At 41.3% G+C, this 26865-nt stretch overlaps 2 long non-coding RNA genes across 5 annotated transcripts in view; one reads left to right on the top strand and one right to left on the bottom strand.

The window, feature by feature from the left end:
* Positions 1 to 2314, bottom strand: part of LOC144308705 (uncharacterized) — an 89936-nt gene extending 87622 nt beyond the window's left edge. For all 3 annotated transcript variants that reach the window (XR_013375058.1, XR_013375061.1, XR_013375059.1), the window contains exon 1: positions 2097 to 2314. This is a non-coding gene — a long non-coding RNA (uncharacterized LOC144308705). The remainder of the gene's footprint in view (positions 1 to 2096) is intronic.
* A 5469-nt stretch (positions 2315 to 7783) lies between these two features.
* Positions 7784 to 16133, top strand: LOC144307532 (uncharacterized). Of its 2 annotated transcripts, XR_013374372.1 has the most exons (4): positions 7784 to 8081; positions 8112 to 8337; positions 13343 to 13441; positions 15839 to 16133. It is a non-coding gene; the product is annotated as an uncharacterized LOC144307532 (long non-coding RNA). The 2 variants fall into 2 exon arrangements; XR_013374371.1 differs by having other exon boundaries at positions 7795 to 8337.
* The last annotated feature ends 10732 nt before the right edge of the window (positions 16134 to 26865 follow it).

Genomic DNA, 26865 nt, shown 5'->3' with positions numbered 1-26865 from the left:
AAAAAGGAAAATACAAAACAAAACTACAATGATACCACCTCCCATTTGTCAGAATGGCTAAAATTAACAAGACAGGGAACAATATATGTTGGCGAGGATGCAGAGAAAGGGGAACCTTCTTGAACTGTTGGTAGGAATGCAAACTGGTGCAGCCACTCTGGAAAACAGTATGGAGGTTCCCCAAGAAGTTAAAAATAGTGCTACCCTACAACCCAACAATTGCACTACCAGGTATTTACCCAAAGGATACAAACAGTGATTCCAAGGGGCCCCTCACCTTAATGTTTATAGCAGCAAAGCCCACAACAGGCAAACTGTGGAAAGAGCTCAGATGTCTTTTGACAGATGAATAAAGAAAATGGAATATTACTCAGCCATCAAAAGGGATGAAATCTTGCCATTTGCAACATGGATGGGACTAGAGGGTATACTAAGCAAAATAAATCAGAGGAGGACAAATACCATATAATTTCACTCATATGTGGAATTTAAGAAAAACATATAAACATAGGGGAAGGGAAGGAAAAATAAAAGAAGACAAAAATAGGGAGACAAACCATAAGAGGATCTTAACTATAGTAAACTAAGGGTTGCTTGGAGGTGAGGTGAGTGGGGATCCAGGGTAACTGAGTGATGGGCATTAGGAGGGCATGTGATTGAATGAGTACTGGGTGTTATATAGAATCACTAAAATCACCTCTGAAACTAATAATATACTATGTCAGTGAAATTGAATTTAAATTAAAAGAGACTAGATTCTTTCACTTAGGTCATTTTACCTCTTCAAATTTAGCCCCCCCTGCTAAGTTATACATCAGGAGGAGCACAAACTACTTGTGAAAATTAACTCTGGTCTCACCAAGTCCCATCATGGATGACATCTCCTCATATTCTCTTGCGACCTATTATGTGAATCTAATGGTTTTACTTAAACTATTTACTTTTGTTTTTTTAATTTAAATTCAATTAATTAACGTATATTTTTAGTTTCAGAAGTAGAGGTCAGTGATTCATCAGTACCACATAATACACAGTGCTTGTTACCTCACCCAATTATCCCATCCCCCTTCGCTCCAGCAACCCTGTTTGTTTCCTATGACTATACTATATGTTGGCAAATCGAACTCCAATGAAAAAATTCAAAAAAATAAGAGTCTCTTATAGTTTGTCTCCCTTCCTGATTTAAACAACTTACAGGACGCAATAGTTTCCCAGGCCAGTCACTGGCACCAGGTTTCTCGCAAGATTTTCAGGAAAGTTTGTCAGAAATGAGTAGAGAGGATTGAGCCCAATACGGCCAACAAGGACATCTATTCCTCTCTCATTCCCTAGAAGCAGCATGTTTCTTTTTTTTTTTTAATTTTTATTTATTTATGATAGTCACAGAGAGAGAGAGAGGCAGAGACACAGGCAGAGGGAGAAGCAGGCTCCATGCACCAGGAGCCCGATGTGGGATTCGATCCTGGGTCTCCAGGATCGCGCCCTGGGCCAAAGGCAGGCGCCAAACCGCTGCGCCACCCAGGGATCCCAAGCATGTTTCTTAATACGATTTTTATGTTGTTGTTTTTTTTTTAATCTGAGTTCGACTTGCCAACATAGAGTATAACACGATAAGTTACTTCTCTCAGGATACGTCCCGAGGAGCCCTCCATCCAAACCGACCAAGCCGAGCCTCCCGCGGCCACGCAAATGGGGAGGAAGGACAGGGGAGAGAGAAGGGATCCGGGGGACCCCCCCGCCCCCAGCAGCCACAGGGAAACGCTCCCGGGCCCTGGGCCGGGCGGGGCGGGGGAGGGGGGCGTCGGTCCGGGAGAGCCGCTGCCGGGCTCTCCCCGGGCCGCGCCAGGGCGCACAACTTAGAACTTAGGCGGCGGTGCGTTCCCGGCGCCCACGCCCGACCCGCCTCGCCGAAATGCCAGTCCCCGCGGCCGCCGCCACCGGCCGAGGTCGCGCGCCGGGCACAGGCTGCCAGCACGCTGGGGGATCGGGAAGGCCCCCGGGCTCGCAAGGGCCGCCCAAGCCTGGCCCCCAGCCCCGGGGCCCCTCGCGGCCGAGGAAGGGAAGGAAAGCAGCGGGACAGAGGCCGAAGGACCCACCTGGCGGAGGCCGCGCGCCGGAGGGACAGAGCACGGGAGTTGGGACGCTCGCGCGGGGTTGCACGGTCTGACTGGGCCCCGGGCCACCTCTGCTGTAAAGCAGCGCCCTAGTCCCCGGGGCAGGCCACAGCCCTCCCCCAGCGTCGGCGGCTCCCACTCCCCGGAGCGGGCGGGGGATGGAGGTCCGGGGTGGGGGGAGGGAGGGATGAGAATCCGGGTTCCTCGGCGTTGGCCCCGCCCGAGGGAGGGGAGGGGCAGCCTTAGGAAGGTTCCCGGGCTCTTGGAAGGGGCGGAGAGAGGTGGGCGTGGGAAGGTAAGAGCCGAAAGCCGTTTTTGCATTTGCTCTGGAAAATCAATTTGTCCTTCTTGTAGGGTCCGTGCCGGCAAAATGATGAATGTGCTGAAACAAAATTTACCGTTCAACGGTCCCAAAACTATTTAGAGGGAAAAGAAGTTTAAACAAATACACTTCCAAACGTTGTTACAAGTTTGCATCATTCATATGCATGAAGTTATCAAAACTTTAATTGCTTCCTCCCCAGGTGAGTGTTGGGATCCGAAAAAATGCAGGCACTCCTTCCTCCCCATCGCCTCCCTCCCGCTCTTTGCTGAGGACCTGCTAGGGAGTCGGCGCTCTTGCATGACTACTGCACACCGCCTAGGTGGATAGGGATGTCCTGGGTCCGAAGTAATCACAGCGACTGGCAGGTTTCTCCTGCCTGGCCAGTTTATTTATCGATTTCTTCCTAACTGTTGAAAGAGGAACATGTTGGTCTGGCAAAATAATGCTCCCATAATGGAGACGCGTGTAGATTATGAGAGGAAAAGGAACCTAACAGGTGACGCTGCCACTCGAGATGAGGGGTATTAATTGGTCCTGTATCCTCCCAGCAAGTTCTAATCTAAGGAGAGAGAGAGAGAAATGCATTTCTCTAGATGCATCTAGTGCATCTAGAAATGCACTAGACAGTGGCATCTGCATGGCACGATGGGTTAAGCATCTGCCTTGGGCTCACTCATGATCCCAGAGTTCTGAGATCAAGACCCCCTAGGGCTCCCTGCTCAGTTGGGAGCCTGCTTCTCCTCTACTTTTTTGCACCCCCCCCCCCCGCTTGAGCACACGTGCTCTCTCTCTCTCTCTCAAATAAATAAAATCTTAAAATAAGAAAAACCCAACAATTGTCTTAGGAGCTCCCTAGGCCTATGGGTAACCACCAGCTATTTGGTTACTCAACAGTTGACTGAAGATATTTTTGTTAACTCTTCTTATTTCAATTGACAAATGCAGCCTTTTCTTGATTATTATTATTTTTTTAAATCTTCACAAATACAGGAATACAGACCTACTTTAAGGGAGAACTGAAGTCACCCCTGCCCACACCTGTATTGTCCCTTCAAAGATCACCTGCTATCCTGCTACTCCCAGCCTGGCTCAGGCTCTGACTCCCAAACCCTTTTTCTCACCCATTCCCAGTTGTTGGGGCAGAAGTGGTGGGAATTTCTAAGGCGGAAGGAAGGAAGACAATGAAGACCCTGAGGGTCTTTGTCCTGGTGGGGCAGCTGCCTTTTTGCATTTCAGGTCAACAGGAAATCTCATAAAACTCAGCTGCTTTCCACTCCCAGGGGGTGCAGGGAGGGGTTAATTCCCTGCCACTCCTTCCCACCAGGTAGAGTGGAAGGTGAAAGACCTTCCACTTCCTCCCCTGGTGGAATTACCTGACCTACCCCTGGGCTCTGGATCTCAGCTGCCGCCCCGGATTCCTCCCTGTGTTTCTTGTCCTTCACTTTAGGGAGCGGTGGCCATTTCCTCACGCAAATGCACAAGTCAAAGCATTTTCTTCTGTCCCCATTCCCTGGACAGACACAGATTCAGTAACTATTACCTACTCATTGTACCAGGGAACTGAGGTCTAAATGGCTTTGCCATTGTGAACCAGTGTTGCGGAGGATGTATTCACACACGGGGCTCTCATGCTGCATATCTATTGGTCCCTCCATGCTAATGGCCAAATAAGCACAAGAAAAGGTGTCCAATATCATTTAGTCATTAGGGAAATAAGACTGAAAACCACTCGGAGATACCACTTCCTACTTACCAAGACGGCTATATTAAAAACAAAATGGAGGGGATCCCCGGGTGGCTCAGCGGTTTAGCGACTGCCTTTAGCCCAGGGAGTGATCTGTAGTCCCCGGATCGAGTCCCCGGATCGAGTCCCACATCGGGCTCCCTGCATGAAGCCTGCTCCTCCCTCTGCCTGGGTCTCTGCTTCTCTCTCTCTGTATCTCTCATGAATGAATAAATAAAATATTTTAAAAAATAAAAATAAATTAAAAAAATGGAAAATAGCAATTTGCGATGAGGATGTCAAGAATTGAATCTCACATACACTGCTAGTGGGAATGTAAAATGGTATGGACACCTGGGAAAGCCATTTGGCAGTTCCACCAATAGTTACACATAGAGTGACCACGTGATTGGCAATTCCACTCCTGGGTATATATAACAGAGAACTGAAAAGAGATATTCAAACAAAAACTTGTACATGAGTGTTCATCACAGCATTATTCATGAAGATAAAAAGGGGAAACAGCCAAATGTCTCTCAACTGATGAACATTTAAACAAAATGTGCTATATCCATACCATGGACTTTTAAGAAAGCAAACAAAAGAATACATATTGCATGACCCTATTTTTTTTTTTTTATTTATTTATGATATTCACAGAGAGAGAAAGAGAGAGAGGCAGAGACACAGGCAGAGGGAGAAGCAGGCTCCATGCACCGGGAGCCCGATGTGGGATTCGATCCCAGGTCTCCAGGATCGCGCCCTGGGCCAAAGGCAGGCGCCAAACCGCTGCGCCACCCAGGGATCCCCTGCATGACCCTATTTACAATAAATGTCCAGAATAGGCAAATCCATAGAGGAAAAAATGAATTAGAAGTTGTCAAGGGCTGGGGGCTAGGGGATAGGGAATGACTGTTAATGGGTATGGACTTTCTTTTTGGTATGATAAAAATATTCTAAAAATGATTGTGATGATAGGTGCACAATTTTGTGGACATACTTAAAAAACAATGACACTTTATTGTTTTAAGATTTTATTTGACAGAAATAGAGCACAAGCAGGGTGAGCTGCAGGCAGAGGGAGAGGAGAGCCTGATGTGGGGCTCTCTGCAAGGTGGGGCTTGATCCCAGGACCCTGGGATCATTACCTGACCTGAAGGCACTTAACCGACTGAGCCACCCAAGCACACCTACTTGTACACTTTACAATGATGAATTATATAGAGTATGAATTTCATATCAATAATAAAAGGGTAAGCCCACACATAAATTTAATAAAAGTTAAGTAAAAGAATGATGGGAAATGTTATGTGGGTGAATCAAGGTAAGAATACTATGATCCACTGATCAATCTTTGTATCAGCAGTGTGTGTTCTTATATGATGTAATAGGAATACAAAGCATCGAGTATAAAACATTCTTGCTAAGGTAATTTAGCCTGAATCTAACCAAGTCTATAGATCTCACTATAAGATATTCTGATTATAATGGAGTATGTTCAGGGTTAGGATGCGTCCAGAGAAATGCAGAATATGAGTAATTCTACAGGACAAATAATACAGTATTTTCATTAAACAAATGGCAAAGAAAAAGGGTTTACGGGGACGTATAGATGAAAAGAGTATTATATCATAATTCGGCCAATTCTGTGGATGATCCTTGTTTGGATCCTAACAAGGACAAATCAAATTTGAGAGAATATTTAGGTCAAACAGGGATATTGGACATGGATATTATCATGTGGTATTAGGGAATACAGTTGACCCTGCACAATGAGAGGAGTTAGGGGTACTGACCCCTTCATGCAGTCAAAAATCCAAGTATAACTTCTGGCTCTCCCAAAACTTAATTACTAATAGCCTAATGTTGCCTAGAAGCCTTACCAGTAACATAAATACATATTTTGTATATGTATTATATGCTATAATCTTATAATAAGTTAGGGAAAAGAAAATCATATTAAGAAAGTCATAAGGAAGAAAAACTACATTTACGTACTGTGCTGTTTCCCAAAAAATCTGTGTATAAGTGGATCCATGCAGTTCAAACCTATTTTGTTCAAGGGTTGACTATAATTATAATTTCTTAGATGCAATGATAATATTTGGGTCTTTTAAAGCCCTTATCTGTTAGAGTGTTTGTTATAGTAGAGTGTGTGGATTGTACAGCTTAAGATTTATGTGTGAGATCATATATCTATTTTGAAATGCTGAAGCTGGGACACCTGGGACTGCTTTTGGCCCAGGGCGTAATCCTAGGATCCGGGATCGAGTGCCACATCGGGCTCCTTGCAGGGAGCCTGCTTCTCCCTCAGCCTGTGTCTCTGCCTCTCTCTCTCGGTGTCTCTCATGAATAAGTAAAAAAATCTTTTTACAAAATTTAAAAAATAAAATGCTGAAGCAAAAGCAAAAGAAAAAAACGTAACTAGCAAAATGTTGAATATTGTTTAAGCTAATTTTAAGTTAATTTTGGTTATGTTTACAAAGCTGTAATTGTATCCGACTAGGAGTGGAAACAAGTGATTTTTGTTTAATATATTGTAGAAATATTCAAAGCTAAATTGAGGTGAATAGTATCTATTTTTAATAGGCTTTTATATGAGAATATAAATATGTGGAAGAAAATCCTGAAAAATACACACTATACAATACGGGGTCACCTCTAGGAATGGCATGAACATTAGGCCAAAGGTGACTTTCATTTTTTGCTGATCACCTACTGTGTGCCAGACACTGTTCTTAATGCTTGAAACACAGCCATGAAAGAGACAAAGAAAAAAGTTCCAGCTCACATGGGGCTCACATTCTAATGGGAGAGAATGAAAAAATAAGATTGATTATATATATATGATCCGTCCTATGCAGCACACAAAGGCAGGGGATGGGAGTTAGTCACGGGGTGGCTGGGGGGCCTACACTTTCGGTAGGTTGTACAGTGAAGGCCTGACTGAGAAGGCGACATAATACCTGAAGGAAGTAGGGGGAGAGCCCCATTGAGATCTGGGGGTGCAAGTTGCAACAAGAGGGAATATCCTGTACCTCTTTCTACTGTTACTCTGTTAAATCTTTTCAGCCACTGACCGACAGTCATTTTCCCACCAGTTTTGAGGCAACAGGTGCCATGTTGTACTTTGGCAGGATGCAAGCAGTCAGGTTTAGGGCCAGGATTACCTTGATGGTTTACATAATCAAGGTATGGTTCAAGACCTTTGCCACTTTGAATAAATGGAGGCTCTAGCCACGTGTACTAAGCATGTATGCTTCCATAAATTGGATCTTGAATACATGTATAAATTGTTCCTTGCTTAGCATCTTAAGGGACTCAGTCCACTTTTATACAGGCTGTTCACAGCTGCTTGAGTGACAGTGCTGTACAAAATCCAAACTGTCCCTTGCCACCTAGCTCCAGGATACTCATCCCTCATTGGAATCATTAAGTAGTGAGTGGGGAACATTTCTATATCCGTGGATGTAGAGCTAACAGGATATTTCTTTCATTAACCTCAGGGACAGTAGCTTAAGTAAGCAGAAAGGCTGATCAGTATCCTTGGCCACTGAATCCCAGCAAATCACAGTGTGAAGTCACTAAATGGTCACAGTTGATTACATCACAATGGGTTTGCAGCATATTAAGCCCAGACCATCTTTAGGCCTAGGCTTATTTCTCCTAAGGGAATGTAGTGGCAGGAAGGATTTCTGTTACAGAGCTAGTAAAACACATGTAGTTTTCTCTTTTTCATGCAGAATCTTAGAGAAATTGATTTGTATCCAAGGCAAGGATAATAAAAAATACTTTCTTTCCTTCTCAAGTCACAGTTTTATTTTTTAAATTTAATTTTATTTTAAAGATTTTATTCATCCATTCATGAGAGACACACACAGAGAGAGAGGTGCAGAGACACAGGCAGAGGGAGAAGCAGGTGCAGAGACACAGGCAGAGGGAGAAGCAGACTCCATGCAGGGAGCCCGACGTGGGACTCAATCCTGGGTCTCCAGGATCAGGCCCTGGGCTGAAGGCGGTGCTAAACTGCTGAGCCACGGGGGCTGCCCCTCAAGTCACAGTTTTAGAAGAAAACCAAAGAATGTGATCTGCGGTGCATGCTGCGCTTGCCAGTGGTGTGGACGCAGAGTTCAAGCACAGACAAAGAGCAGGCATTGATTTCATACTTCTGATAGGTAAGTTAGCTCAGTTGTACTTGGATTCTGTGCTACCCTCTTCTGTCCATAGGCTCCTTTTTCAAAGTAGGCCTCTCCCTGAACTTCCTCTGTATATATCTGGTTAGCACTGTGGCCGTGTATGCTCGGTCTCCCTAATGGTTCATCATGATGATCATGAGAGTTTCACCTGGCAAACTAGAACTCTTAACCTATCTGGTAAGTTTTTTTTTTTTTTAATTTTTTTTATTTATTTATGATAGTCACACAGAGAGAGAGAGAGAGGCAGAGACAAAGGCAGAGGGAGAAGCAGGCTCCATGCACCGGGAGCCCGACGTGGGATTCGATCCCGGGTCTCCAGGATCGCGCCCTGGGCCAAAGGCAGGCGCCAAACCGCTGCGCCACTCAGGGATCCCCCTATCTGGTAAGTTTTAACACCCATGAACTCATCTGTAGAATGATAAGCAATAAGATGAGATCTCAGCTTTGCTTCTAATTGGCTATAGCTTTAAGTAAGTCATACTCCTTGGGTCTTGGCTTCTTCATTTTTAGAAGCGGAGGATAAGATTAGTGGACTTCTTTTCTTTCTTTTTATCATTTTCTTTTTTTTTGTATTTTTTTATTGGAGTTCGATTTGCCAACATTTGTTATTTGATTTGCTTGGATCCTTTCTCTTTTTGATATATCTGGCTAGGGATTTATCAATTTTGCTATTTTTTTCAGACAACCAGCTCCTAGTTTCATCAATTTATTCTATTGTTTTGTTGTTATTTTTGTTTAGTTTCTTTTCTTTAATAAATTTATTTTTCTTGGTGTTCAATTTGTCAACATACAGAATAACACCCAGTGTTCATCCCATCAGGTGCCCCCCTCAATGCCCATCACCCAGTCACCCCATCGCCCCGCCTACCTCCCCTTCCACTACCCCTTGTTCATTTCCCAGAGTTAGGAGTCTCTCATGTTCCATCACCATCTCTGATATTTCCCACTCATTGTCTCTCCTTTCCCCTTTATTCCCTTTCACTATTTTTTTATATTCCCCAAATGAATGAAACCATATGTTTGTCCCTCTCCAATTGACTTACTTCACTCAGCATAATACCCTCCAGTTCTATCCAAGTTGAAGCAAATGGTGGGTATTCGTCGTTTCTAACGGCTGAGTTATAGTCCATTGTATATATAGACCACATCTTTATCCATTCATATCTTTCGATGGACAACCACAGTTTGGCTATTGTGGACAGTGCTGCTATAAACATTGGGGTCCAAGTGTCTCCGCTTTTCACTGCATCCGTATCTTTGGGGTAAATCCCCAGCAGGGCAATTGCTGGGTCATAGGGCAGATCTATTTTTAACTCTTTGAGGAACCTCCACACAGTTTTCCAGAGTGGCTGTACCAGTTCACATTCCCACCAACAGTGCAAGAGGGTTCCCCTTCTCCACATCCTCTCCAACATTTGTTTCTTGTCTTGTTAATTTTCACCATTCTCACTGGTGTGAAGTGGTATCTCATTGTGGTTTTCATTTGTATTTCCCTGATGGCCAGTGATGCAGAGCATTTTCTCATGCGCTTGTTGGCCATGTCTATGTCTTCTTTGGTGGGCTTCTAAGAAGGCACTTATCTGCTCACACACTTTAAACTTGTGTGATTTGAATTCTACATGTGGTTAAATTTTTTTTAATTTTTTTAAATTTTTATTTATTTATTTATGATAGTCACACACACAGAGAGAGAGGCAGAGACATAGGCAGAGGGAGAAGCAGGCTCCATGCACCGGGAGCCCGATGTGGGATTCGATCCCGGGTCTCCAGGATCGCGCCCTGGGCCAAAGGCAGGCGCCAAACCGCTGCGCCACCCAGGGATCCCCATGTGGTTAATTTTAAATTACAAGTAGAGAGATCACATACCTCTCTGCAAATGTAGTAATGAACCATTTGCAGAAGGAAATTATGCATGTTGTCTTGTGTGGGCACATGCTCAGAAGCACACAAGGAGAAGCTGATTTTAGGAGAGCGTATGGGAGTGTGGATTCAGAAAAGTCTTAAAGTTTATTTATTTATTTATTTTTTTTAGTAATCTCTATTCTCCAACATAGGGCTTGAACTCCCATGCTCTTCAGACTGAGACAGCCAGGTATACCTGGATTCAGAGAAACCTTAACATGGATAGTAGTGAAGTCAAACAAGCTCATATCTTTCAACAAAACAGGATATCAGATCCAGGGGCCTGGCTGGCTCAGTTGGTAGAGCATGTAACTCTTGATCTCAAGGTTGAGAGTTTAAGCCCCATGCTGGATATAGAGATTACTTTTAAAAAATAGAGTTATCAGATGACTGATTGATCAATGTCTTTGGGGAGGGATTGAAATTTAAAGATACTAGAGATTTAGATTAGCTACTGTGGGACATTTTCTAGGACTCAGATATCAATGGAGAGAACAACTATTAAGTAGTATTTTAGGTTTTACCCTAACCATTATTATTATCCATAATGCTCGCCCACTCTTCCTTCAGACTTGGATCTGAATGCCTTTTATAATTTTTAAAGGTCAAATATACTCTGAGAATGCATATTGATTAACAGTAAAAGTGTTTATTGTTCCATTTAAGCTAAAGACAATTCCAGACAAGAAGATATATCACTTTGAGAAATAAGAGTAGCATTGTTTATAGCCTTCTAAAATGACTTGAAGTGACATTGCAACAAAGGTGAAATAAGATGTAAATATGGTCTCTCTTTAGCTGGACCAAGCAACATCCACACTAAATAGGTTTGTTTGGTCTTGTTTAGAGGCATGACTGAGGTAAGAGCTGTGGCAAGGACACAGCAGAATGTCCACCATTTAGATGGTCTGTCTGGCTTAGCATTGTATTTTAACCTCTCACATTCCCTCGTAACATTTTATACAAGTGTTTTGATTTACTGTCTCAAGGAGAATGCCTTTATAACGTGTATCATTCTACTGTCTGATTTAGTGGAGCACATCTCTTAGAATGCTAAGCAATTAAAGATGCAATAGAAAGATTCTTATTTGTATTAATGTGAATCAACTTGAATGTTCTAGAAGTGTGATCTCATTTCAAGATGAAATATATTTAAGAAGTAGAACTATCTGACAGCTTGTTTTTTTTAAAGATTTTATTTAGTTATTCATGAGAGACAGACACACACACACAGAGAGAGAGAGAGAGGCAGAGACACAGACAAGAGTGTGAAGCAGGCTCCATGCCGGAACCCGATGTGGGACTGGATCCCGGGATGCCAGGATCAAACCCTGGGCTGAAGGCAGGCACTAAACCGCTGAGCCACCCAGGTGTCCTTCTGACAGCTTGTTTTTATACTTCATTTTCTAATTTATTAAACTTCAATAAATTAAAAACTCAGCTTAAAAACAGTATAAATTATTTTTGCTTTTCTTTCCCTTGCTTCAGGACTCATACCCAGAAAGAAGTTGCTATGGCCAATATCCAAGAGTTTTCTACATGTGTTCTCTTCCAGGATTTCAATGGATTCCTGTCTCACATTTAGGTCTTTCATCCATTTTGAATTTGAATTTATATTTGTGTGTGGTGTCAGAAATTGGTCCAGTTTCATTCTTTTGCACACAGCTGTCCAGTTTTCCCAACACCATTTGTTGAAGAGACTGTCCTTTTCCCATGGCATATTCTTGCCTCCTTTGTTGAAGGTTATTTGACCATATAATTGTGGGTTCATTTCTGTGTTTTCTATTCTGTTCTATTGATCTGTGTGTCTGTTTTTGTGCTAGTACCATGCTGTTTTGATTACTACAGCTTTATAATATAACTTAAAGTCTGCAATTGTGATGCCTCCAGCTTTGCTTTTCTTTATCATGATTGCTTTGGCTACTTGAGGTCTTTTATAGTTCTGTACAAATTTTAGGATTGTTTGTTCTATCTTTGTGAAAAACGCTGGTGGTATTTTTTTATAATAAATTTATTTTTTATTGGTGTTCAATTTGCCACCATACAGAATAACACCCAGTGCTCATCCCCTCAAGTGCCCCCCTCAGTGCCTGTGTCACCCATTCACCCCCACCCCCCGCCCTCCTCCCCTTCTACCACCCCTAGTTCGTTTCGCTGGTGGTGTTTTGATGGGGATTGCATTAAATGTATAAATTGCTTTGCAGTATAGACATTTTAACAACATTTTTTCTTTGAATCCATGAGCATGGATGTCTTTCCATTTCTTTGGGTCATCTTTAATTTCTTTCATCAGTGTTTTATAGTTTCCAGAGTACAGATCTTTCACTTCTTTGGTTAGGTTTATTCCTAGGAATCTCCTGGTTTTTGGTACAATTGTAAATGAGATTGTTTTCTTAATTTCTCTTTCTGCTGCTTTGTTATTGATGTATAGAAGTGCAACAGATTTCTGTACGTTGATTTTGTATCCTGTCACTTTACTGAATTTGCTTATCAATTCTAGCAGTTTTTTGGCAATCTTTTGGGTTTTCTATATAGAGTATCATGTCATCCACAAATAGTGAAAGTTTTACTTCTTCCTGGCCAATTTGGATGCCTTTTAATTATTTTTGTTGTCTGATTGTCGTGGCTAGGACTTCCAGTGCTATGTAGAATAAAAGTGGGGAGAGTGAACACCCCTGTCTTGTTCCTAACTGTAGAGGAAAAAAGCTTTCAGTTTTTCCCCATTTAGGATGAAATTATGAAGATCTAATTTTGAATAGCAAAACAAAAAATGCTATAAATGATGTATGAAGAAAAATGTGGCTCACACGTTTAAAGAATTTTTTATAGTATTTTATTTCTGGAGTAAAAATGCTTTTGTTTGCTTAGTTTGAGAGCATAGTTCTTCATTACCACCACTACCACCACCAACACCAGCCCAACCCCCCACATAGGGGTATTTAATTGTCATGAAAATAGTCATGAGTGAAGACCCTGGAATTAAAGAAGTAAAGGGTATTCCACTTCTTTAATACATAATATTGTTTAAAGCTTTCTGGAAGTTATATTATTAAGTGTGCATTTATGGTGATAATCATTGTAGATAAATGAAGGATTCAGAGCCTGAACCCAAGCTCAAAACAAGATGCCGGAAGAAAAGATCAAAGAGCTTAGAACAGAATTCCAGCAAAATTGAACACAGGTAATGAAACTACATATATATTGTATCATGTCAAGATGAGTTCCAATTTGGAAAATATCTAGTTTAACAGAAGGAAAATATGAACAGAAACAGACTTTCTCATAAATTAAAATTTTAGTTTAAATAACTCTACAAATTTGATTTCCCAAGACAAATCATTTCCATGTGTGGAAAAGATTCAAACATTAGTTTCTTATGCTTCTCTACATATTTTGTGATAGCATATATTATACAAGCAAAAACTATTTTTGATAGAAAATTTTCATTCTTATTTGAAGAATTGGGTCCACTTTTATATGACTCTGGGTTCTGGAGAAATAAAACCAACAGAACAGGGATTTTATATTTATATTATGTGTGTGTGTATACATACACGTATACACATTTGTATGTATTTTATATATGTGTGTAACATTCATATGTAAATATGCATATATTTCATATGTATGTGTATATTTTATATTTAACATATATAATATATAACTTAATATAATATACATAATATAAAGAAATAGCTCATATGATCATGGTAGCAGCAATTTCCAAGATCTTCAGGGTGAATTGGCAAGCTGCAGGCATAGGAGAACCATTGGTTTAGATCTAGTCTGAGTAGAGAAGCCTTAGAATCATGAAAACCAATGGTGTAGTTCTGGTTGGAAGGCCAGCATGATTGAAACCTAGGAAGAGCCAATGTTTGAGTTTGAATTCTAATATAGGAAAAATGCCAGTGTCCCAGTTGAAAGGCAATTAGGCAGTAAGAATTCTTTCCTACTAGTTGGAAGATCAGCATTTTTGTTATATTTAGGCCTTCATTTGATTAGATTAGGCCTGCTCACATTAGGGAAGGCAATCTGTGTTATTCAATTTACCAGTTCAAATGTCAATTTCATCTAATAACACCCTCACAGAAACATCCAGAATAATGTTTAACCAGATATCTGGGCACCCGGTTGCCCAGTCATGTTGACACATAACACAACATTAACCATCAGGACCACATTTCCTTTCATGAAGAAAATCTTCAATTATTTTAACGATCTCCAAAGCTTTTGGAGACCTCTATAATCTTGACTACCATCATTTCAAAATCTGTCAACTTTATATTCCCACCTATATTATCTTTGGGGAAAATTCTCATGATACTTAAAATCTTTATTAGGTGATCTACACTTTACAACTGATTGAGTACTCTCCTCAAGACAACTCCTATTTGGAGGGAATATTCAGAATGTAAAGATTGTATCTTAACATAGCCAATCCTCAATAGATGTTTGTTGTTTGAATTGGTCTCTTTCTACCATTCTACTGAAAATTTACCAAAAAACTCAACAGTGAACTCCAAGTGACCCAATCTGGTGGCCTTTTCTTTGTCTCACTTTGCTTTACTGTACCTGTAATATTTGACTTTTTATTTTCTATCCTACTTCGCTTTTTTGGGGTTGGTTACTCTTCCTTTTTTCACTCCCCAAATTAGGGCATTTGCCTAGGTTCTGTCTTCAGCTCATGACAAATGACTTGCAGGCATGAGGAGGTAATCTGTTATAATAGAAAAGGAACTTAATTAGGTGTGTGAAGAACTACGTTTAAGTCCTAATCATGTTTCACACTAAATTTGTGATCTTTGACCAATCACTTAAGCTTTTGGAGTCTCAGTGTCTCATCTATAAACAGTGAGATAAAACTACTTGCCCTACCTATATTACAGGGTTATAACAAGGCTCAAAAGAGATAATAGATGTAAAAACTTTGATAAGCATATATTACTATACAAATAGATGTTGCTTATGTTATTATAAGATAGCAAGATCGTTGGCACTCTAAGACTCTTTGTGTAAAGCTAATTAGCTCCCAAGGGGATCAAACCATAACCTTGTATTATCCATATTTGAACAAACTAGTCTAGTAGGCCCAAGCCAGATAGAATACTTCTTTGCATATGTTCATCATGAAATCTAATTTTTCAATATTTTGGAGTACTGTTTCACAAAGTTTTTTTTTTTTAATTTATTTATGATAGTCACAGAGAGAGAGAGAGAGAAGCAGAGACACAGGCAGAGGGAGAAGCAGGCTCCATGCACCGGGAGCCTGACGTGGGATTCGATCCTGGGTCTCCAGGATCGCGCCCTGGGCCAAAGGCAGGCCCCAAACCGCTGCGCCACCCAGGGATCCCATGTTTCACAAAGTTTTTGATGAGGATGCCAACTCTTCTAGCATTAGAGTGTTAGCAAAAGTACACTCATTGTGTAGAGTTAAAAAAGTGCTTATTAAATATCTGTACAAGTCTCTTGCATGTACTAAGTCTTTGAAGATTGATAAATTAATAAATACAATATAATCTCTAAAAAACCCACAAGTGTCTACTGCAAGCATTTGAGCATTAGGTTATTTATATTACAGGAACACTGGTCGTCAAGTTACTCATAAATTTCAGGACCTCTTCCACTGCATCTACTGGCAGATAGAGGGCCATGCCCACCATCATCTCTACCAGTGCCACCTCTACCCAAAGGAGTTGTTCCTCCTCTTCCACTTCCTTTACCTGGAATAAATGGTAAACCATCATCACCACCACAATCATTTTTGTTCAAGGCCCTCCTCCTCTATCACTACCTTTGTTGGGGGACCTTTCGCTCTAGGATCATCACTTGCTCTAACTTAAAAAATGAAGCAGAAATAAACGTATAAAACTAAACCTCATGGATTAATTCTTTTTTTTTGATAGATTTTATTTATTTATTCATGAGAGACAGAGAGAGAGAGGCAGAGACATAGGCAGAGGGAGAAACAGGCTCCATGCAGGAAGCCCGATGTGGGACTTGATCCCGGGACTCAGGGATCATACCCTGAGCCAAAGGCAGATGCTCAACTGCTGAGCCACCCAGGTGTCCCTCATGGATCAATTCTTAACCCTATGACTCAATTCTTCATGAAGAGAATCAAATGGTCAAGGGCAAAACTTTGACTAATGTTTATGGCATCTTCTAGCCACTGGCGATCATTAACATGCAAATACTGCTTAGCTGTAGCTGAGTAAGGTACAATGTTAGTGAACCAGACTGCTGGCTCTTATGCTTTCCTTTGTGAGCTCACCATTATATGCTCCTTCTTCAGACAGTATCTCCATAATTGGAAACTCCATAGAGAATATGAAATTCATGTAGAAGGCAAGGAGAAAACAAAGTTGTGTAAGGATAATTGTATTAGTTTCCTAGGGCTACCATAAGAAATTACCATAAACTAGGTGTCTTAAAGCAACAAAAACTTCTCCCTCAGAGTTCTGGAGTACAAAAGTCTAAAATCAAAGCGTTGGCAGAGCCACAATCCCTCTGAAGGCTCTAGGAGACAATCTCTTCTTTGACTCTTCCAACTTCTAATATTGGCTATTTGGCATTCTTAAGCAGCATCTCCCTCAGTTACATTTTTATGTTGTCTTCCCCTCTTTGTGTCTGTAAACTCCTTCTGTGTCTCTTTCGCAAAGTAATTGCATTCAGAGCTCACCTAGATAATCCAGAATAAGTACCTCCTCTTAAGAACTTTAACTTAGGGGATCCCTGAGTGGCTCAGCAGTTTTAGCGGCTGCCTTCGGCCCAGGGCGTGATCCTGGGGACCGGGGGTTCCGGTCCCGGGATTGAGTCCCACATTGGGCTCCCTGCATGGACCCTGCTTCTATATCTGCCTATGTCTCTGCCTCTCTCCCTCTGTGTCTCTCATGAATAAATAAATAAAATCTTTATAAAAAAAGATCTTTAACTTAATCCCATTTTTTGCTATATAAAGTAGTCACAGATTCTGGGGATTATGACATGGGCACATGTTTTTGTCTCACTACAGTAATATAATAAAACAATCTTTTTTTAAAGATTTTACTTATTTATTCATGAGAGACACACAGAGAGAGAAGCAGAGACATAGGCAGAGGGAGAAGCAGGCTCCATGCAGGGAGCCAGATGCAGGACTCGATCCCAGGATCACACTCTGAGCCAAAGGCATATGCTCAACCACTGAGCCACCCAGGCGTCCCTAGGAAACACATCCTTAAATGAAAAGCAATTTTGAATCTTTTATCATCTTTAAGTATGATAACTCTCCTAAATATAAACATAAGTGCTTTTAAAATATTATTGACCTGGGCAGCCTGGGTGGCTCAGCGGTTTAGCGCCGTCTTCAGCCCAGGGCATTATCCTGGAGACCCGGGATCGGGATCGAGTCCCACATCGGGCTCCCTGCATGGAGCCTGCTTCTCCCTCTGCCTGTGTCTCTGCCTCTCTCTCTGTCTGTGTGTCTCTCATGAATAAATAAATAAAATATTTTAAAAAAATATTGACCCAGGTTATCTTAGTTATTTTTGTTAAGACAATGTTTTCTATTGAGATTTAAATTTTTTTTATCATGTGTTATAGGTAGCAACATTCAGTGGTGATAATAACCTCATTTGTGTGTGTGTGTGTGTGTGTGTGTGTTATAGGAAAGTGCCTTTTTCCTGACTATTGTTTTGTTTAATCATCATCAAACAATGTATTTATCTTAAAGATTTTATTTATTTGATAGAGAGCACAAGCAGGGGGAGTAGCAAGCAGAGGGAGAGGGAGAAGCAGGCTGAGCAGGGAGCCAGATGTGGGGGCTCCATCCTAGGACCCTGGGATTGTTACCTGAGCTGAAGGCAGGTGCTAAACTGACTGAGCCACCCAGGTGCCCCCAAACAATGTATTTTTTAAAAAACATCACATGGTGTACCTGGGTGGCTCAGTTAAGTGTCTGCCTTTGGCTCAGGTCATGATCCCAGGGCTTGGCGGAGAGCCTACTTCTCCTTCTGCCCATCCCCCTGCTCATGCTCTCTCCGTCTCTCAAATAAATAAGTAAAATCCAAAAAAATAAATAAAAATAAATAAAAAGTGTATCACAAAAATTAGGGCAGCCCAGGTGGCTCAGCGGTTTAGCACCGCCTTCAGCCCAGGGTGTGGTCCTGGAGACCCCAGATTGAGTCCCGCGTTGGACTCCCTGCATGGCCCCTGCTTCTCCCTCTGCCTGTGTCTGTGCCTCTCTCTCTCTGTGTCTCTCATGAATAAATAAATAAAATCTTTAAAAAAAACAAAAATTACACAACACCCATGAATTAGGAACAAATTTTCATTTTTTAAAAGCATTTATTTATTTGAGAGAGAGAGAGAATGAGCAGGGGAAAGGGCAGAGGCAGAGGGACAAGCAGACTTCCCACTGAGTGTGGAGCCTGAGACGGGGCTTGATCTCAGGACCCTGAGATCATGTCCTAAGCTGAAGGCAGATGCTTATCAACTGAGCCACCCAGGTGCCCCAAGAATGAAGTTTCTAATGAAAATGCACTTACCCAGAGCACTATATGGGAAAATAACTCATCTATGTGTATAAAAAAATCATGTCATTATTTTTTTAATTTAGTTTATTTATTGAATATTTACTCAGCAAAAAGTAGATCTTGTGAATGAATGTCACATATTCTGATGGCTCAGTTTATTTAACTTTATTGTATAATCAGAAGTAGGAACAGATTCCTTTTCCTTGCCATCATTCTTCATTGGTTTTGGTTCTGTACATAGCCTTTCTGGTCTCTGTTCTAATAAAGCATAGATCTCAGGATATTCTCCTTACTTACACATTTCTGCCTTCCTGCTCAGATTCCACTCAATAAATCTATCTTATCTGGATTTTTTCGTGTTTTTTTGCTAAGATGCTGAATGAATATCTGTGTCTTTTTCCTACTAGAGAATCACAGAGAGTGAAAGTTTTTCAACATTAAATTCCTTGGCATTTAAAAATTACTAGTATACCTTGCCCCGGTTGGTAGTTGGGAGGCATCATTCCCCTTCCATTAATGAGGTGATATTTAGGAGAGAGAGCTGGGCAAGCTTGATGAGGTGATGTTTCTCCTCCTCCAAACTAGAAAGTCAAGGAAGGAGTTGGAGAAAGGAATTTTTAAATACATATCACATCCTGGGCAAAACCCCCCAAATAACCTGTATAAGAAATTGAAATCCTGCCTAGATTTTTGGGTTGGCCTGTGAGTAGCACATAAATAAAGCAGCGCAGAATAGCTTCTCAAGGCCTCTGAAAACCAAATTGTTATTCAAAACAGACCACAAAGGTACACCATCACCTACCTGAGGGGTAAATCTAAACTGCTTGCTAAAGTAGAAGATGTAAGTATGATCCAGATACTTAGAACATAATACCCACATGTCCAGGATACAATCATAAATGACTTGTCGTACAAAGAACCAGAAAAATCTCAAGTGAAAAAATACTATTAACATAGCACAAGTGAATTGCTCTGTCTGATCAAGCATCTTCTATTCAAATGTCATCCCAAAGAAGCCTTCCTTATTGCAATATTGCAAGTGGAAGGGGATCAGTAGGGATCAGTAGGGGGAAAATTCAAAGAAGAGGTATCAAGGGTAGGAGAACTCTTTTTATTTTTTTAAGATTTTGTTTTTAAGTAGTCTCTATACCCAATGTGGGGCTTGAACTTACAACCCCAAGATCAGGAATCACATACTCTACCCATTGAAGCAGCCAGGTGCCCCCAGAGTAGAACTGTTAAAGGCAGGCCAAGGACTTATATATCAAAGGTAGAGGATGATGAAGTTGATCAGGGTGGGGGATTTTATCTCAGCTGTTTTAGCAGGATTCTTTTAAAATTGGACTAGGCAGGCCAAAGGTAGGACTGGGGCCAAGGTCAAGGCCTAGTAGAGAGAGGGCTCAGGGCAGCCTGTTTGGTCAAGGAGAGAAAGTCTTTTATCAGTAATTACCTTTGTTTTGAAAGACTGCTGAAGTCAGTCCTTGGGTCATGGGATAATGGTCAAAGATATGAACCATATAAAAGCAGAAGATAAAGTATTCCTCTGTTCACCTGTACACAGTGGTGAGTGCACATGGGAAAACACAGGGTAATGAACACTATGTTTAGGAATAAACTGACAGACATGGTAAATAAACAAGGTGTTGACCTGCATATGAAGAAAGCCTTCCTTGGTAAAAGAGGCAGCAATGGAAGGTATGTATGAAAGGGGATGGGAAAGCAAATGTGAGGCAAATAATAAATTACAGGTGATCAAAACATCTGATATGATGTCATGCCATAGGGAAGCAGGCTTGAGTAAGTCAGAAATGAAAACAATTGTGGCAATGCCTATGATAGGTGGAATCACTGGTCCCAATTAACTACACTCTGGTCTATAGTCATAATACTTAGATCTAGGGATTAAGGAGGTTTAATTGAAGTTATGGCCCAGCATTAATCTCTCCCCCAGTTGAAGGCTTGGCTTTTGTAAGATATCCTGTGTTGACCTGAAATGCCAAAAGGCAGCTGCCTGGCCAAGACCAAGCACCTCAGAGTCCTCATTGTCCTCCTTTCACTTGTTCATGGTATATGATCCTTTCAGCATATTGTTGAATTTGGTTTGCTAATATTTTGTTGAGGATTTTTACATGTTGAGGATTTTTACATCAGGGATATTGGCCTGTAATTTTCTTTGCTTGTGGTGTCCTTGTCTGGTTTTGTTATCGGGATAATGTTGGCTTTGTAAAACGAGTTTATTTATTTATTTATTTATTTATTTATTTATTTATTTTATTAGTTTTTTTTTTTTTTATTGGAGTTCAATTTGCCAACATTTAGCATAACACCCAGTGCTCATCCCGCCAAGGGCCCCCCTCAGTGCCTATCACCCAGTCACCCCAAGCCCCTGCCCACCTCCCTTTCCACTACCCCTTGTTCATTTCCCAGAGTTAGGTGTCTCTCATGTTTTGTCCCCCTCACTAATATTTTCTTTTCACTCATTTTCTCTCCTTTCCCCCTTGATCCCTTTCACTATTTTTTATATTCCCCAAATGAATGAGACCATATAATGTTTGTCCTTTTCTGACTGACTGACTTCACTCAGCATAATACTCTCCAGGTCCATCCACGTCAAAGCCAATGGTGGGTATTTGTCGTTTCTAATGGCTGAGTAATATTCCATTGTATACATAGACCACATCTTCCTTATTCATTTATCTGTCGATGGACACTGTGGCTCCTTCCACAGTTTGGCTATTGTGGACATTGCTGCTATAAACATCGGGGTGCAGGTGTCCCGGCGTGTAAAACGAGTTTAAAAATGTTCCCTCCTCTATCGTTATTTGGAAGAGTTTGAGAAGAATTGGTATTAACTCTTTAAATGTTTAGTAGATTTCACCTGTGGAGCCATCTGATCCCGGACTTTTGTTTTTTGGAAGGTTTTTGATTACTGATTCAATTTCCTCATTAGTCATCAGTATGTTCAGATTTTTTATTTCGTCGTGATTTACTCTTGGTAGATTGTATGTTTCTATGAATTCATCCATTTTTTCTAGGTTATCCAATTTGTTGGTATTTAATTTTCCATTGTCATCTTCTATGGTCTTTTTTTTTTTTAATTTTTATTTATTTATGATAGTCACACACAGAGAGAGAGAGAGGCAGAGACATAGGCAGAGGGAGAAGCAGGCTCCATGCACCGGGAGCCCGATGTGGGACTCGATCCCAGGTCTCCAGAATCAGGCCCCGGGCCAAAGGCAGGCGCCAAACCGCTGCGCCACCCAGGGATCCCTCTTCTATGGTCTTTTGTACTTCTGCGGTATCAGTTGTAACATCTCTTTCATTTCTGATTTTATTTGAGTCTTTTCTTTTGTACTTGGTGAGTTTGGCTAAAGGTTTGTCAATTTTGTTTATCTTTTAAAAAACCAGCTCTTTGTTTCTTTCTTTTAAATATTGGTGGGCAGACTATTTTTATTAAGACTATGTTTTAAGCCATTAGCATCTTTATTTTCTTTTCTAGGCATTACTGTATTTCTTTGTTTTTAAACAAAGTTGCTGTAATAGACACTTTACACAGAGGACTTCACACCAGCATCGACCTTGAACCCAGTAGGGCACACCTCCTGGGCTTCACTGTGAACTCACTTTTCTACTTTCCAAGACAATGACTCATATCTTTTCGCCTTATCTTCCCACTGACACACCTACCTCCTTCCTGTGGCTGTATCACTTTCATACCTCCCTCCTTCCAATGATCACATAGGGACACACTGTGATACCCACAAAAGACATCCCTTGTCTTGTGCATAGTGCCCTATCTCCTCTTACCTGCCCAGGAGATAGAAATGCTCCCTTTTGCTACTTTATCATTCATTTTAGCTCAGAATGGCACGTAGATTTTTGTTACAGCACAAGTTTAGCCGCAAAAGTGCCTGCTTTTCCTCTCTTGAAAGGGAATACAAACAGGCTGCAAAGGGCAACCTCTTGTCAGGTTTTCTCACCAAATCAGAAGTCCTCTGAAAATGATGTGGGCTGCAACTGTCCTGTCCTGAAGGATTTGCCTGTGGGACAAACCAGCTGCTGCCCACACTGCAGATTGTCCCAGACAAGCTGTGAATTTTTAACTGCTCAGGGCTCCTGTATTACCAGCCCCCAGAGCTGTTGGTGGAATGACATTCAGGATCCCTAGCACGCATGCCACGAGCCAAGCAGACTAACTGGAAAAAATGAAATTCTTGAGCTCTTTATCCAGTACAGTTACAGCTTTTCCCAGTTAAACAAAGAAATATGCAGAACTCCAAGTTAGGTTGATGGGCAGGGGGAGTGTCCCTTCTTTGGAACTTCCATTCATTTGTTCTACAAATATGTATTGCATGTCTCCTCTGTGCCAGGCACCAATTTGGGGGCTTGGGATACACAAGTAAGTAAAACAAAGATATCAATATTCATGAAGCTTACATTCCAGGAGAGGAGTTAAGATGATACATATAATAGATGATAGAATGTGATAGAAGATGATATTCACATTATGTAAAAACAAAACAAAAACAGCAGCTCTTTGTTTCATTGATCTATTCTGTTGTACTTTTAGTCTCTATATCATTTATTTCCACTCTGATCTTATTTCCTTCTATTTACTAACTTTGGGCTTCATTCACTTTTCTTTTTCTAGGTCTTGAGGTATAAAGTTAGATTGTTTACTTTAGATATTTCTTGTTTTTGATGTAGGCATTTATTCCTATGAACTTTTCTTTTTTTTTTTTTTAATTTATTTTTTATTGGTGTTCAATTTACTAACATACAGAATAACACCCAGTGCCCGTCACCCATTCACTCCCACCCCCCGCCCTCCTCCCCTTCTACCACCCCTAGTTCGTTCTCTTAGAACCACTTTTGCCTCATCCAATAAGTTTTGGTATGTTTTATTTCCATTTTCATTTGTCTCAAGATATTTTTGATTTCTCTTGATTTCTTCTTTGACCTATTAGTTGTTCAATAGCATGTGGTTTAATCTCCATGTATTTGTGTATTTTCCAGTTTTCTTCTTTTAATTGATTTCTAGTTCCATACTGTTGTAGTCACAGAACATGCTTTTTTTAAAAAATAGATTTTACTTATTTATTCATGAGAGACACACAGAGAGAGGCAGAGACATAGGCAGAGGGAGAAGCAGACCCCCCACAAGGAGTCTGATGCAGGACTCCATCACAGGACCCCGGGATCACGCCCCAAGCAAAAGGCAGACACTCAACCGCTGAGCCACCCAGGCATCCCACAAAACATGCTTGATATAATTTCAATCTTCTTATATTTATTAAGACTTGTTTTGTGGCCTAACATATAATCTATCCTGGGGCATGTTCCATGTCTGCTTGAGAAGAATGCATATTGTGTATTCTGTTGCTTTAGGATGGATTGTCTATATATGTCAAGTCCATCTGACCTAATGTGTCATTCAAAGCCACTGCTTCCTCATTGATTTTCTGTCTGGATGATCTATCCATTGATGAAAGAGTATTAAAGTCCCCTACTATGGTTATATTGCTCTCTATTTCTCCCTTTAGGTCTGTTAATATTTGTTTTTTTTTAATATTTGTTTTAAATATTTAAGTGCTCTTATGTTGGGTATATCAGCCATTCTTTCTTTTCTTGAATATTTTATTTATTTATTTGAGAGAGAGAGAGAGAAAGAGAGAAAACGCACTAATGGGGGGAGCGGCAGAGGGAGAGGGAGAGCGAGAGGGAGAGGGAGAGAATCAGACCCCTGCTGAGCAGGGAGCCTGAGACGGGGCTTGATCCCAGGACCCTGAGATCATGACCTGAGCTGAAGGCAGATGCTTAACCAACTGAGTCACCCAGATGCCCCAGCCATTATTTCTTTAAATAAGCTTTCTATCCCTTTCCCCCTCTCTTCTCCTTCTGGGGCCTCCAGTGATGTGTATAATATTTATGTATATGAAAAAAATATTTCTGTATATGGTATTCTATAAGTTCCATAGCCTTCCTTCTCGTGTTTTCATTCTTTCTTATTTTTGCTCCTCTAATTGGATGAATTCAATTAATTTGTCTTCTAGTTCAATGATTCTTCTGCTCATTCTAGTCTGTTGTTGACGCTCTCTTTTGAATTCTTCAGTCTAGCTATTGTATTCTTCAGTTCATAAATGTGTTTCCTTTTTATGTTTTCTCTTTGTTGAACTTCTTATTTTATTCCTGTACTGTTTTCCTGATATCACTAAGTTGTTTGTTTGTGTTCTCTTATACATCTTTGAGCATCTTTAGAACAATTATTTTGAATTTTTTACAGGGCAATTACTGGATCTCCAGTTGTTGGGGGGTGGGTTTAGTTACTGGAGGTTTACTGTGTTCCTTTGGTGGAGACATGTTTCCCTGATCCTTTGTCATCCCTGTGGCTTTGTATAGGTGTCTGTGCATTTGAGTAAGCAGTTACCTCTTCCAGACTTTATGGACTGACTTCTATAAGTGAAGCCTTTTGCCTTTGGATGGGATATGCTGGAATATACTGTGACCCCTGGTCTAGTGGTGTGGGGCACCTAGTGCAGGGGCATGTGGCAGCACCAGGTCTAATCAAGTATGATGTCTCTTTAGCTCAGGATGCTGTGGAATATAGCATCAACAACTGAATGGTCCTTTGCAAGCACCACGGGGCCTGCAGTGGCCGCAAGGGCTGTTGTCTTCAGCAGCACCTCCATTTCTGGTGGCCAGGGACCAGAACAGGCAGCAGTGGTGGCTGGAGCCAATGGCATGTGCACATTCAGCTGCAGGGGCCAGCTGCAAATGCCTGTGTAGTGGCAGGGTCCAGTTGCAGACACCCATGTGGTAATGGGGCTGAGGGCAGGCAGCGGTAGCCATGGCCAACTATGAGCTCACTGGCAGCTGTGGAGACCCTGGCTTTTGGCATGCGCTCCTATTGCTACACACTTTCCCTGGGCATGCATAGAACAGGGGAGGCTAGTACTCGGGGCTGGACATACACAGGTGCATAGCCTGGAGCGTTTTGGGGGAGGGTCTTGGATGACAGGCATCTGGGAAAAAAAGGTGGCAAAATATCTTCAGGATATCTGTGGTGTCTGTGCCAGCTGTTGGCTTCATCAGTGATGAAATCTGCTGACTTTGTACTGTAGTTTTCTGTACAGCAGTGGATATTTGAAGATAAATGTTTGTGTGCCTCAAGGCTTGGCCCTATGTCCACATTATGTCTTGTCCCAGATTACACCTCAGAAAGTCCCTTATCATCCATGCAGTTAGAAAAGCAGATATGATAAAAGGGACATGATCTAAGAGTAATTGAGAACTTGGATAAATATGAACAGTAGTTTTACTGGTTACTTGGAAAAAGGCAAACAAAGAAGGTGTTAAGCTGATGAATGTCAACACAGGAAAGCAGACCAGAGTTCTATATAGTTTACATTTTTCTTGTCAATGTGAAAAAAAAAAAACCCAGGCTTGGGGCACCTGGATGGCTTAGTCAGTTAAGTGTCTGACTTGATTTCAGCTGAAATTGTGATCCCAATATTGTGGGATTGAGCCCTGTGTTGGGCTCTGTGCTCAGCGTGGAGTTTACTTGTCCCTCTCCCTCCTTCTCTGCCTCTCCTCCTGCTCACACAGAGTCTCTCAAATAAATGAATAAACCTAAAATTAAAAAAAAAAACCCATGCCTTCCTAGTTGGATCAGTAGCAAAGGTAATGTCATTGAGAAGCTACCCACCCAGGTAATGCACATTCCTTTCTTGCTCATGTCATCTTTTCCCCGGAACCCAGAATTAGAGTGTTTTCAGTTTACAACTATGTGCATGGTGTTGTGCACTGTCTACTTCCTTGAATTCTGCAATTGGTAGTTGCATGGAATCTTGCTATCTGAAGGCTGTTCATGTGCTCTAGTAAACACTTTGGAGTCTGGAAGATCGCATCCAGTGTTAATGGTGACAAGGGAAGATGTTTATTGTCACCCCACAAGTATGAAAGAATTAAGGACTTTGGAGACCCATCGGGAAGGGTTGATAATGATCGCACATGAAGCCTTTCCATTAAAGGTAAGCCAGCAGAGGTTGCAGTAGTGGCAAAAGAAGATGGGTGAGTCCCCCATGGATTTAAA

Source organism: Canis aureus, chromosome X (genome assembly GCF_053574225.1).
Source record: "Canis aureus isolate CA01 chromosome X, VMU_Caureus_v.1.0, whole genome shotgun sequence".
Classification (NCBI taxonomy): domain Eukaryota; kingdom Metazoa; phylum Chordata; class Mammalia; order Carnivora; family Canidae; genus Canis; species Canis aureus.
Note: the sequence above shows the minus strand (reverse complement) of the source record. Positions and strands in the feature narration are given on the sequence as shown.